This window comes from Tupaia chinensis, unplaced genomic scaffold, assembly GCF_000334495.1.
Source record: "Tupaia chinensis unplaced genomic scaffold, TupChi_1.0 Scaffold000100_1, whole genome shotgun sequence".
NCBI classification, from domain to species: Eukaryota; Metazoa; Chordata; class Mammalia; order Scandentia; family Tupaiidae; genus Tupaia; species Tupaia belangeri.
The window spans coordinates 3,442,396-3,453,143 of record NW_006159564.1 but is presented as its reverse complement, the minus strand read 5'-3'; the positions used below and the strand labels follow the sequence as shown (position 1 = coordinate 3,453,143).

Genomic DNA, 10,748 nt, shown 5'->3' with positions numbered 1-10,748 from the left:
AGCCACCGGGTCCGGGACGCGAACCACGGTCGACTACGTGGGAATCCAGCGACATAGCCATTACGCTAACTGCTGGTTCCCAGCTGTTCTCATCAGTTTTAACTTTTTCTAAAACAACTTTTCAATTCCTGTAATAATTTTTATTTCTATTATTTTGATTCTTTAAAATTCTTTTGAATGGCCAATATGGGATGTAATGTATTTTATCAGTGTTAAAGTTAGGCTAGAATTAGAAATATAAAGATTCCTCACTTCCAAACCTTGTAGTGATAAAATCATCCAACTGCAACAACTTAATATGTTATATGGAATTATTCCAATTAGGTAACTAGTTGTTCAGCAGTAATTTTTAGATGCTTTTGATCAATTTGGACAAAAGCCTACAAAATTCACATTGTTTTATAAAATCTCTGTCCAGAGGAGCTGAAAGCAAGAGGGAAAAAGCATAGAGAGAAGGAGATGAGAAACTGCATTTAGAATGGAGCAATTCGTTTATGTATAAGTATACATCTTTCCTAAAAATTTCTATAGAGCTATTCTTCTAGCTATATTAGGACTTGACTTCCCCAATTAAGGATTTGTTCTTTTCTGCTTCCTTTTAAATCAGCCAGTATTTCAAAAAAATCAATATGCTTTAGTAATAATTCATAATCCTCTCTGTGCTGCCTTTGTTGGCCCCCTGAAGCAGTCATGTCTTGTTAGCTGGGTTTTCAGGAAAACTACTCAACAAGAAAACAGGAATCAAGAGTCCCAAGTGCAGAGTTCTCAGAAGCCCACTTGTTCTTCTGGGCAGTGTCTCAGTGTGAGTCAGTCATACCCAGTAACTTTGGTATAATTACAGTCTTCCCTGGAAAAAGCAGGTGAATATTTGCCTAATCTTCTTGTGCCCCTAGTACTGTAGGATCAAAGATCCTAAAGAATCATGCCATCTTTATTGATCTGTGCCTATGGTATTTAATCTATGTTCCAGCCCCTTGGAAGACCTGAGACTGCTTTCAGACCATCTATGTGAAAAATGATTTTTGTAGAATGAGTAAAATATCTTTTAGAAATGTATACTTGCAATGGGTTAGTTTTGTGAGTCTACTTAGCTAAGCTATAGCAACAAGTTATTTAATCAAACACTAATCGAGGTGCTGTCAAGAAGAATGTATTTTGTAGATATGGTTAACATCTCCGGTCAGTAGAATTTAAAGGAGATCACCTTCTGTAATGTGGGTGGGACTTATATAATCAGATGAAATGTCATAAAAGTAAAATTGTAGTTCCTGAGGGAGAAGAAATTCTGCCTTGGGACTATAGTATCAACTCCTGCTCAAAAGTTTCCTGTGTGTCAACTGCCCTACAAAGTTTGGACTTGCCAGTATTCACAATTATGTAAGTCATATGTGAAATAAATAATGGTTCAATTTCTCTACAGAAGTCTGATAAAATATAATTCTCATAGTATATAAATACTATTTGAGTTTAAATACATAAATTGATTGCAAATATATGTTTATGTAGTAGTATTTTTCATTATGTATTTTCACAATGAATGAATAAATACACAAACACATGGAAACTAAACAGCCTACTTCTGAATGACTTTTCAACTACTGAAGAAATTCTGAAATCAAAAGATTTATGGAAACAAATGATAATAAGTACACAAGTTGCCATGATCTATGGGACACCACAAAAACAGTCATAAGAGGGAAGTTCATAGCAATTAATGCACATAAAAAAAAGGTGGAAAGGTGGCAAATAGACAGCCTAACATCATGTCTCGGAATTAGAAAAAGAACAACCAAAAACCAAAAAAAAAAAAAAAAAAAAAAAAAAGGGAAAAAAAAAAAAAAAAAAAAAAAAAAAAAAAAAGGAGAAAAGAATAAAGATTCAAGCAGAAATAAATGAAATGGTTAAGGCACTGGACTTTCACATGAATGACCACGGTTTTAGTCCCCGACCTGGCAGCTTACTTTCTTGCTTTCTCTCTCACTCATTCTGTCCCTCTTAGGTCAAGTTAAAATAAATGAATAAATAAAGTTAAATAAAATAATTCTTAAAAAAATAAAAAGAAAGAAAAACTCACCAGGCTCATGTGCATGTTGCTCAAAATTCTGAGAGGAAAATGGAAGAGAAGAGATTGCAGCATGGCCATCCTTTTGGGGGCTGGTTTCTCACTTTCCCTCTTTCTCTGCCTCTCTGGAAAGTGCACAAATTATACAGAAAATAAATGAAATCAAAAGCTTGTTTTTTAAAATAACTAATAAGATCGACATGCCAATAGATAGACTGATTAAGAAGAAGAAAGAAAGAAACCAAATAAGTCAAATCTGTAATGAAACAGGCAATATTACAATACAAATACAAAACATCACCAGAGGATACTATGAGCGATTATATGCCAACAAACAAGAGAACATGTAGGAGATGGACAAATTCCTAGATGCATATAATCTATCAAGATTGAATCAGGAGGACGTAGAGAACCTGAATAGACCCATAACAAGCCATGAGATTGAATCAGTAATTAAAAAAAAAACCTTCCAATAAAGGAAAGCCCAGGTTCTGGTGGCTTCACTTCTGAATTCTACAAAACTTTTAAATAAGAGTTACTCCCATTCTACTCAAATTATTTCAAAAGTTCCAAAGGAAGGAAACCTCCCAAATTCATTTTAAGAAGCCTCTATCATCCTCATTCCCAAAACAAATAAAGACATGACAAAAAAGAAAAACTACAGATCAATATCTCTGATGAATATAGATGCAAAAATTCTCAGCAAGATACTTGCAAATTGTATCCAATAACATACGAAAAAAGATTATTCATTATAATCAGATAAGCTTTATTCTAGGGATGTGAGGGTGGTTCAACATACTCAAGGCTATAAACATAATGTACCATATTAACATAAAAAATGATAAAAACCATATGATCACTTCGACTGATGGAGAGAAAAATTTGACACACTACAACATCCATTCATGATTAAGACTCTCATAAAGATTGGTATAGAAGGGTCATTTCTCAACACAATAAAAGTCATATATGAAATATGTATCGCTAACATTATATGAATGGGAAAATGCTAAAGGCTTTTCCATTAAAAACTGGTACTAGGCAAAGCTGCCCACTTTCTCCACTCCTTTTCAATATAGTGCTGGAAGTCTTAGTCAATGCAATCATAAAAGTGAATAATATAAAAGGCATTCAAATAAACAAAGAAGAGTTGAAAATATCTCTATTTGGAGGTGAAAGATAATATACTTAGAAGACCCAAAGGTTTCCATGAAAAACAGCTCTAAGTAATAATGAATACACCAAAGTGGCAGAATGTAAGATCAACATCCAAAAATCTATACCATTTCTATATTTCAGTTGACCAAGGTAAAACTCAAGAAAAGACTCCCTTTTACCATAGCCACAAAATATATAAGATACCTAGGGATACACCTAACTAAGGAAGCCAAAGACCTTTACAAAGAAAACTATGAAAATATTAACAAAGATATTGAAATGACACAAAAACGTGGAAGACCATCCCATATTCCTGGATTGGAAGAATTAATATAATCAAAATGGAAATTCTACCCAAATTAATCTACATATTGAATGCAATTCCTATCAAATTACCAGAGACATTCTTCACAGATCTACAAAAGACAATCATAGAATTTGTCTGGAATCATAAAAGATTTCATATTACCAAAACAGTCCTGAGCAAGAAGAGTGGAGTGAGCAGGATCTCACTCCCTGACCCCAAAATGTACTATAAATTGTGATAGTCAAAAACAGCATTGTATTGGCACAAAATCAGAAAGATGGCCCAAAGGAATAGAATAGAGGCCTCAAAAATAAATCCCAAAATAGACAGCCAACTGATTTTTGACAAAGGATACTAGTCGATCCAGTCAAAAAAGGAAAACCTTTTTAGCAAATGACGTTGGCAAAACTGCGTATCCACCTGCAGAAAGATGAAACTGAATCTCCATCTTTTGCCATTAACAAAAATCAACTCCAAATGTATGAACAATCTGAACCTTAGACCTCAAACAATAAAACTAATGCTGGAAAATACTGAAGAAACTCTGGGAGTCCTTGGGGGTAGGCAAAGACTTCTTAAATAAGACTCCCAAACCACAGGCAATAATCCTCAAAATAGACAAGTGAGATTACATCATATTAAGAAGTTTCTACCCTACAAAGGAGACAGTATTTAGTGTGAATCGACAACTCTCATAATGGGAGAATATTTTTGTAAACTATGCATCAGATAAGGGATTGGTAGCCAGAACACACAGGGAACTCAAACTGTTTACCCAGAAAAATATGTTTAACCCAATTAAAAGATGGGAAAATAAGGTGAACAAAAAACTCTCTAAGAAAGACATATGGACACCAAAAAAGTATATGAGTAAATGCTCAACATCCATCATCATAAGGGAGATGCAGATTAAAACCACAATGAAATACCGCCTAATCCCTGTCAGAATGACAAAGGTTAAAAACACAAAAAATGTTAAGTTTTGGCTGGGTTGTGGTAAAAGGAGAACTCCATACACTGTTGGTAGGAATGTAAATTGGTCCAGCCACTGCAGAAAACAATATGGAGATTCCTGAAAGACCTACAGTTAGTCTACCATATGATCTAGAAATTCCACTTCTGATATCTACTCAAAGGACAGGAGAATCCTCATTTGGAAAAGCACTTGCACATCAATGTTTATTGCAACATAATTCACGATGGCTAAAACATGGAATCAACGCAAATGTCCACAAACTGAAGAATGGATTGAAAAAGTGTGGCACATACACTCTATGGAATACTATCCAGCCACAAAAAATAGCAAGACTCTGGAATTTGATCAAAAGTGGTCCAAAAAAAATATGAAGATTTATTGCTGAGTGAAGCAAGCCAGGATATGAAAGAAAGATATTGTATGTATCCATTTAACATATACTGACTATCTGCACTTTATGATAGAGACTCAAATATTGGAGGGCATAAAAGTAGTGAAAACAGTTATGGATGCTGAAGACCATGTGGAATTGGGGAGGAGAGAAGAGTATATAGAAGGAAACCAGAAGAAAAAAAATAGAGAGGCATGATATCTGTGGGACATAGAAATGGTTTATTACCTGTTGATATTAAAAATGTATAGTATTCTCAACTGGACAGGTTTGAGAAGTATTTCATGTTAGGTAAATTCTCTTTACAAGTCAAAAGATTTATAGTGATTGAATGTTTTAAAAAATAATGAGAATTTAAAAAGTGATAATTCAAAGAAAAGAACGATTTCATGATGATGTGGATAATAATTTCTTTGTCGTAACTGATATGCATGATAATTGTGCTGTAAAAAATTGTATACACTGTAAAGATATATGTGATTAAATGTAATATAAAAATAATAATAATAAATATATATACACCAATTGTCCACACTCTATGGTAGAGATTGAAAAATTGGAGGACATAAAAGAAGTGAAAATAGTTATGGACCCTGGAGAAAGTGTGGAAGGAGAGTGGGAAAGGGGAAGTGAATAGGAAAGGAAATCAGAGAGAAAAAGTAGGCAAGACATTTGTGAGACACAGAAACAGTTTATCACTTGTTGATGATAATGTGTATAGTATTCCCAACTGGACTGGTCTGAGGTGTATTTCATATTGGGTAAGTTCTCTTTACAAGCCAAACGATGTATAGCAATTGAATTTTTAAAAAATAATAATAATGATAATATTAATTTTTAAAAAACTAAAATAAGTAAATAAAAATAGAAAAAAGTTAAAATGAAATTATGTAAGTTACAAGACTCAGAGATGAATCCAAGATTCATATACACTTAATGCCAGCCATACATAATTTTTAGCATGTTGATTGAAACTGTCTTGGAGAAAGCATGTGAATAAAAGCCTCAAATTCAAAGTCAAATTATGGAATTGGTGGTAAAAAGTGTAGGATGCCAAAATCTCAGGAAATCTAGAATTAGTAAGTCTTTTGGTCATTGGGACTCCTGAGTTTTTCCAAGTATAAATGATCTATTCATGTGTTTCAGAGAGGTTCCTAAGCTGTGACCCAGATGGAACCATCACTGGAGATCACCATGCAATGAACAATCACCTGTAATAAAGAAATATAAGCTCCCCTTTTCAAGACTAGAGGGAAATGGGACCAGCAGTTAGGGTAATGGCTATGTCACTGAATTCCCATGTAGCCGACTGTGGTTCGAGTCCCAGACCTGGTGGCTTAAACTCATACCGGGTGCGTGTGCGTGCATGTCCAAGATCCTGAGAGGAGAATTGAGGAGAAGGGATTGCGGCGTGGCCATCCCCCCCTGGGGGGTGATTTCTCCCTTTCTAGCTCTCTGTCTCTCTCTCTGTCTTTCTGGTGAGTGCACACGCCCCATAGCTAAAACCTCTCCAAGAAAAAAAAAAGACTAGAGGGAAAGAAACTACATGCTTCTTCCCATCCAAGCTCTGGTTCTTGACCTAGAAAGAGAACGTTTGCCCAAGGAAAAATGTGGGCCTCTGAAATTATCCTTATTTTGACAACCAAATGCATGCAGCTTTATATCTTGAAATTCTCTGGTATAAATGGAAAACCTTAGTTATATCCTCCAATCACCATTATTACAATCAGTTTTTCTGTTCACCATATTCTAGTCTTCATTAGATTCCTCGAGTACCTCAAGCACCTTCCTAAGCCAGAGCTTTTTCAAGTTTTCTTTCTTCACTTGAATGTTTCTTCTTATTGTCCAGGGTCACATAAATATATTCTTAAAGATTTCTCTGATCACACCATCTAACTTAGTTCTTTTTACCTGTTGTTCTCTATCAAAACATATTTTCCTTCATAATCCTTATCTCAGTTTGTACTTATTTTTTCTTCATTTCTATTTCCTTTTGTAGGAGTAAACTCATTGAGGTTAGACGTTTTTATATTCCCAGGATCTAGCAGAATATTTGGCATAGAATAGATTTCAATAGACATGGATCAAATAAACTTGTAAAAATGTAAAAATTGTACATTTATGTATAGTCTACATTCTTATAGGTCTAGAATATGTCTGAAATCTGCTTTTCCTTTTTCTTCTACACATACAGCTCTATCAGTTTTGGTCATTTTATCTAGAAATGTTCAATAAGATATAGGGCATAGTTTATAGTTCAGCATCAGTTGTAATTCATGAGCGACCTTAAGATTTAAAAATAATCACCGTCCTATGCTGGCTATATGATCTTAGACTAATTCCTTAGTTTACTGAAGTTACTACTTTAGTTTCCAGATCAGTTAAACTCAGGTAATAACAGGATCGTCTTGATTAAATTTTTTTCCCTTTAAGTAAAATGTGAAGAGATATAAAATCCTTAGTACACTATCTCACACTTTATAAAAGCAAAAAAAATAGTGTCTCTAAGATTAATTTATAGTAGTTGGGTCCTTCTAAGAAATATGGAAGCAATGCATTCACATACTTTTCTATGTCACTATATTTAAACAATTTAAAAGAGCTGAATATAACAAGCAAGAGACACAATATATTTTCAAAGAATTTCTAGATGAATTACAAAGTCCTTTATTCCCACTTTCCAGAATGCATCGTGCAAGTTTTAATGCCTTGACTTTGTAATCCTTGCTGCTTCCCATATGGTATCAGAGATTCTTCCTCTGTGCTTTACAAATAATGCCTGGAAGACATTTTCCAAAAGCCAATGACTCTACAATAGTAAACAGATTTTTTAAAATTAGTAATGTATTTGCTAATAACTAGGAAATTAGAACTGCTTCATCAGCACCACTGAGTTACCCTTCTCTAGCATCCCTTTCTGTAACCTCAAATTTTCCTATCAGGTGATGTTGTGATGCATACAGTTTAGTTCTCTGATACTAGACCTTTTCTTTCCTCTTGAAAGTCAGTGAAATACTTTAAAAATAGTGCAATCTTCCACCAATACCTCAATAGTGACTGAAACCTACAGGTCAGCTAATTATATATCCTCCCAAACTCAACTTCAAACCTTTCAGCATTCTCCTAAATGCTTTAAACTCATTTTTTTCCCACTGCTACTTTGTGACCTCCATCAGCAAAGATTACTGAAGTAGTCCCAAAACAGTAGGAAAGGAGCCAGATTTGTCAAGAACTAGGTTTCTACCCATATAGCACGTTAGCAAATCTTAAAACTTCTATTTGCAAGTAGAAAATCCTGTTGCTGAGACATTTGTAAAAGGATGTTCTTTCCCATCCACATTTAAATTGGAACATCAGAAGTGAAATCAAGATTGCTTTCTTCATATCTAAAGGAAAAGAAAAGAAAGCGCTGCTAGCAGTAGACTTCGTGTTGAGTATAGAAAATTCAGTTTCATACACGATTTAACATGAAAGTGTACATAACGAAGTTCACGGGACATGTTGCTAACTAACACTGCAAGATTTAAAAATGTACCTTAAAAGTGGAGTAACAAAAACTGTAAACAAATTCATAATATCTAGACTGTTGTCCCATGTTCTCGCTAGCTTGTTTAATTAATAGATGAGCTTGTAAATGGCAGGTTCTGGCCCAAGGTCGTCTCTACACCAACCGCGGAAGCTGCACTGACTCTCCATATCTGCACACCGAAGGAAAAAGATTTCTGGACCCTTTGCTTACTTTGCTCTGCCTCAGCTTGACACCTAGTAGAAAACAGAGATACCGGCATCATAAAGCTATTCTTTGAAAGAGAAAAAAAAAAAAAAGTATCAGAAAAAGGGGTTTAGAGTTCACACGTGGCTCCCACCGAAGCACGTTGCTTCTCCTGTCTCTGCTGCCTGGACAGGTTCCACAACCGCCATGAAGCGGCCGAAATTAAATATAGCAAGTAAATGCATGACCTGCCATAAGTAGTATAAGATTCAAAAAAAGATTTGAGAGCACCATCGAAAATTGAGGAAAGAAGTTAAAAAATGGGGTCATAAGAAGCCTAAGAAAGACCCACGAGTTCCAAACAGTGCTCCCTTTAAGGAGGCTCTTCTTCGGGAAGCTGAGCTGAGAAAACAGTGGCTTGAAGAACTCAAACAGCAGCAGAAACTCAACAGGCAAAAGGAAAAAGAGAAGAAAAGAAAGGTTGAAGCTAACACTGATCTTAAGCCATCTGATGTGGAACCTATGAAGGAGGAATCCAGCAGTGCAAAACTAAGAACAGAACCAAGTCTGTTAAACAGAGCCCAAAGAAGTTATATTTTCAGGAACTTAAAAAGGTGATTGAAGCCTTAGATTCCATGTTAGAGGTACTGGATGCCAGAGATCCTCTTGTTTGCAGATGTCCTCAGGTAGAAGAAGCCATTGCCCAGAGTGGACAGAAAAAGTTGGTACTTGTATTAAATAAATCAGATCTGGTACCGAGAATTTGGAGAGCTGGCTAAATTATTTGAAGAAAGAATTGCCCACAGTGGTATTCAGAGCTTTGACACATCAGAAGGACAAAAGGAGAATAGGCAAGGTAAAGAAGAAGGCTGCTCCGTTCAAGAGTGAAGTCTGCTTTGGAAAAGAAGGACTTTGGAAACTTCTAGGAGGTTTTCAGGAGACATCTGGTCAATCTATTCAGGTTGGAGTAATTGGTTTCCCAAATGTGGGGAAAAGCAGCAGCATCAATAGCTTAAAACAAGAAAGGATATGCGACGTTGGTGTATCCATGGGACGTAGAAGGAGCATGCAGGTTGTCCCCTTGGACAAACAGATTACAGTCATAGACAGTCCATGCCTCATTGTCTCTCCACTTAACTCCTCCGCTGCACTTGCTCTGCGAAGTCCAGCAGGTATTGAAGCAGTAAGGCCAGTAGAGGTTGCCAGTGCCATCCTATCCCAGGCTGACTCTCGACAGGTAGTACAATGGAAATACAATGTACAGGAAATACAATGGCCCAGACTATAAGAATTCACTGGCGTTTCTCCCTATGCTTGCTCAGAGAAGAGGTCTGCACCAAAAAGGGGAAAGCCCAAATGTTGAACTTGCTGCTAAACTGCTATGGTCTGAGTGGACAGGGTAAGGCTTCTTTATGTTGACATTTTGGGACCACAGAATGAAGGAACTGGGTTTTGACAGATCTTGGTTTTAATTTTAGTGCCTCCTTACTTTAATCTGGAAGAACTGGAAAACAACAACGCACACAGCATACAAGCCATCAGAGGTCCTCGTTTAGCCAATAGCATCCTTTTCCAGTCCTTCGGTCTGACAAACGGGCTAACAGAGGAAAAGGATATACCTGAAGGATTGCCAAAACAGAAACAGAAGAAACAGGAGGAAAAGGAGGAGGATGAAGACATGAACAGTGACCAGGAAAGTGTGGATGCAGAAGTGGACGAGAAGGCTTCAAACACGTTCCCTGCAGAAGAGACGTGGGTGGCACAGCCTGAAGAGTCCGTACCAGGTAACCAGTCTGCAAGATCTTTTATCTTGGATAAAGTGACTGAAGAGGATGATGTTTATGTCTTCAGGACAGATTATGTGTAACACAACCTTGTTCACTTATAAAGGGTATTCTTTAACATTTTAAACAGACTGCTACTGTTAAACTGTCCTATGTGTATAACATAATTGTTTGTTACAGTATAAAAGCTATGTGAATTTTGTAAATACATATCCATGGTGTCATTAAAACAGGCAATTTACAGTGTGTGCAGATTCTATAAAAAAGACTCACCTCTATAGTGCAAGAAGAACTGTGTCAAGTATATAGTTATCTGGAAATAAAAAAAATGAGCTACTGAAAAAAAAAAAGAGGA

The 10,748-nt window shown here is 35.9% G+C and overlaps 1 pseudogene; it reads left to right on the top strand.

Moving 5' to 3' along the window:
* Window positions 1–8,768: 8,768 nt before the first annotated feature.
* Window positions 8,769–10,476, top strand: LOC102491935 (guanine nucleotide-binding protein-like 3 pseudogene; annotated as a pseudogene).
* The last annotated feature ends 272 nt before the right edge of the window (window positions 10,477–10,748 follow it).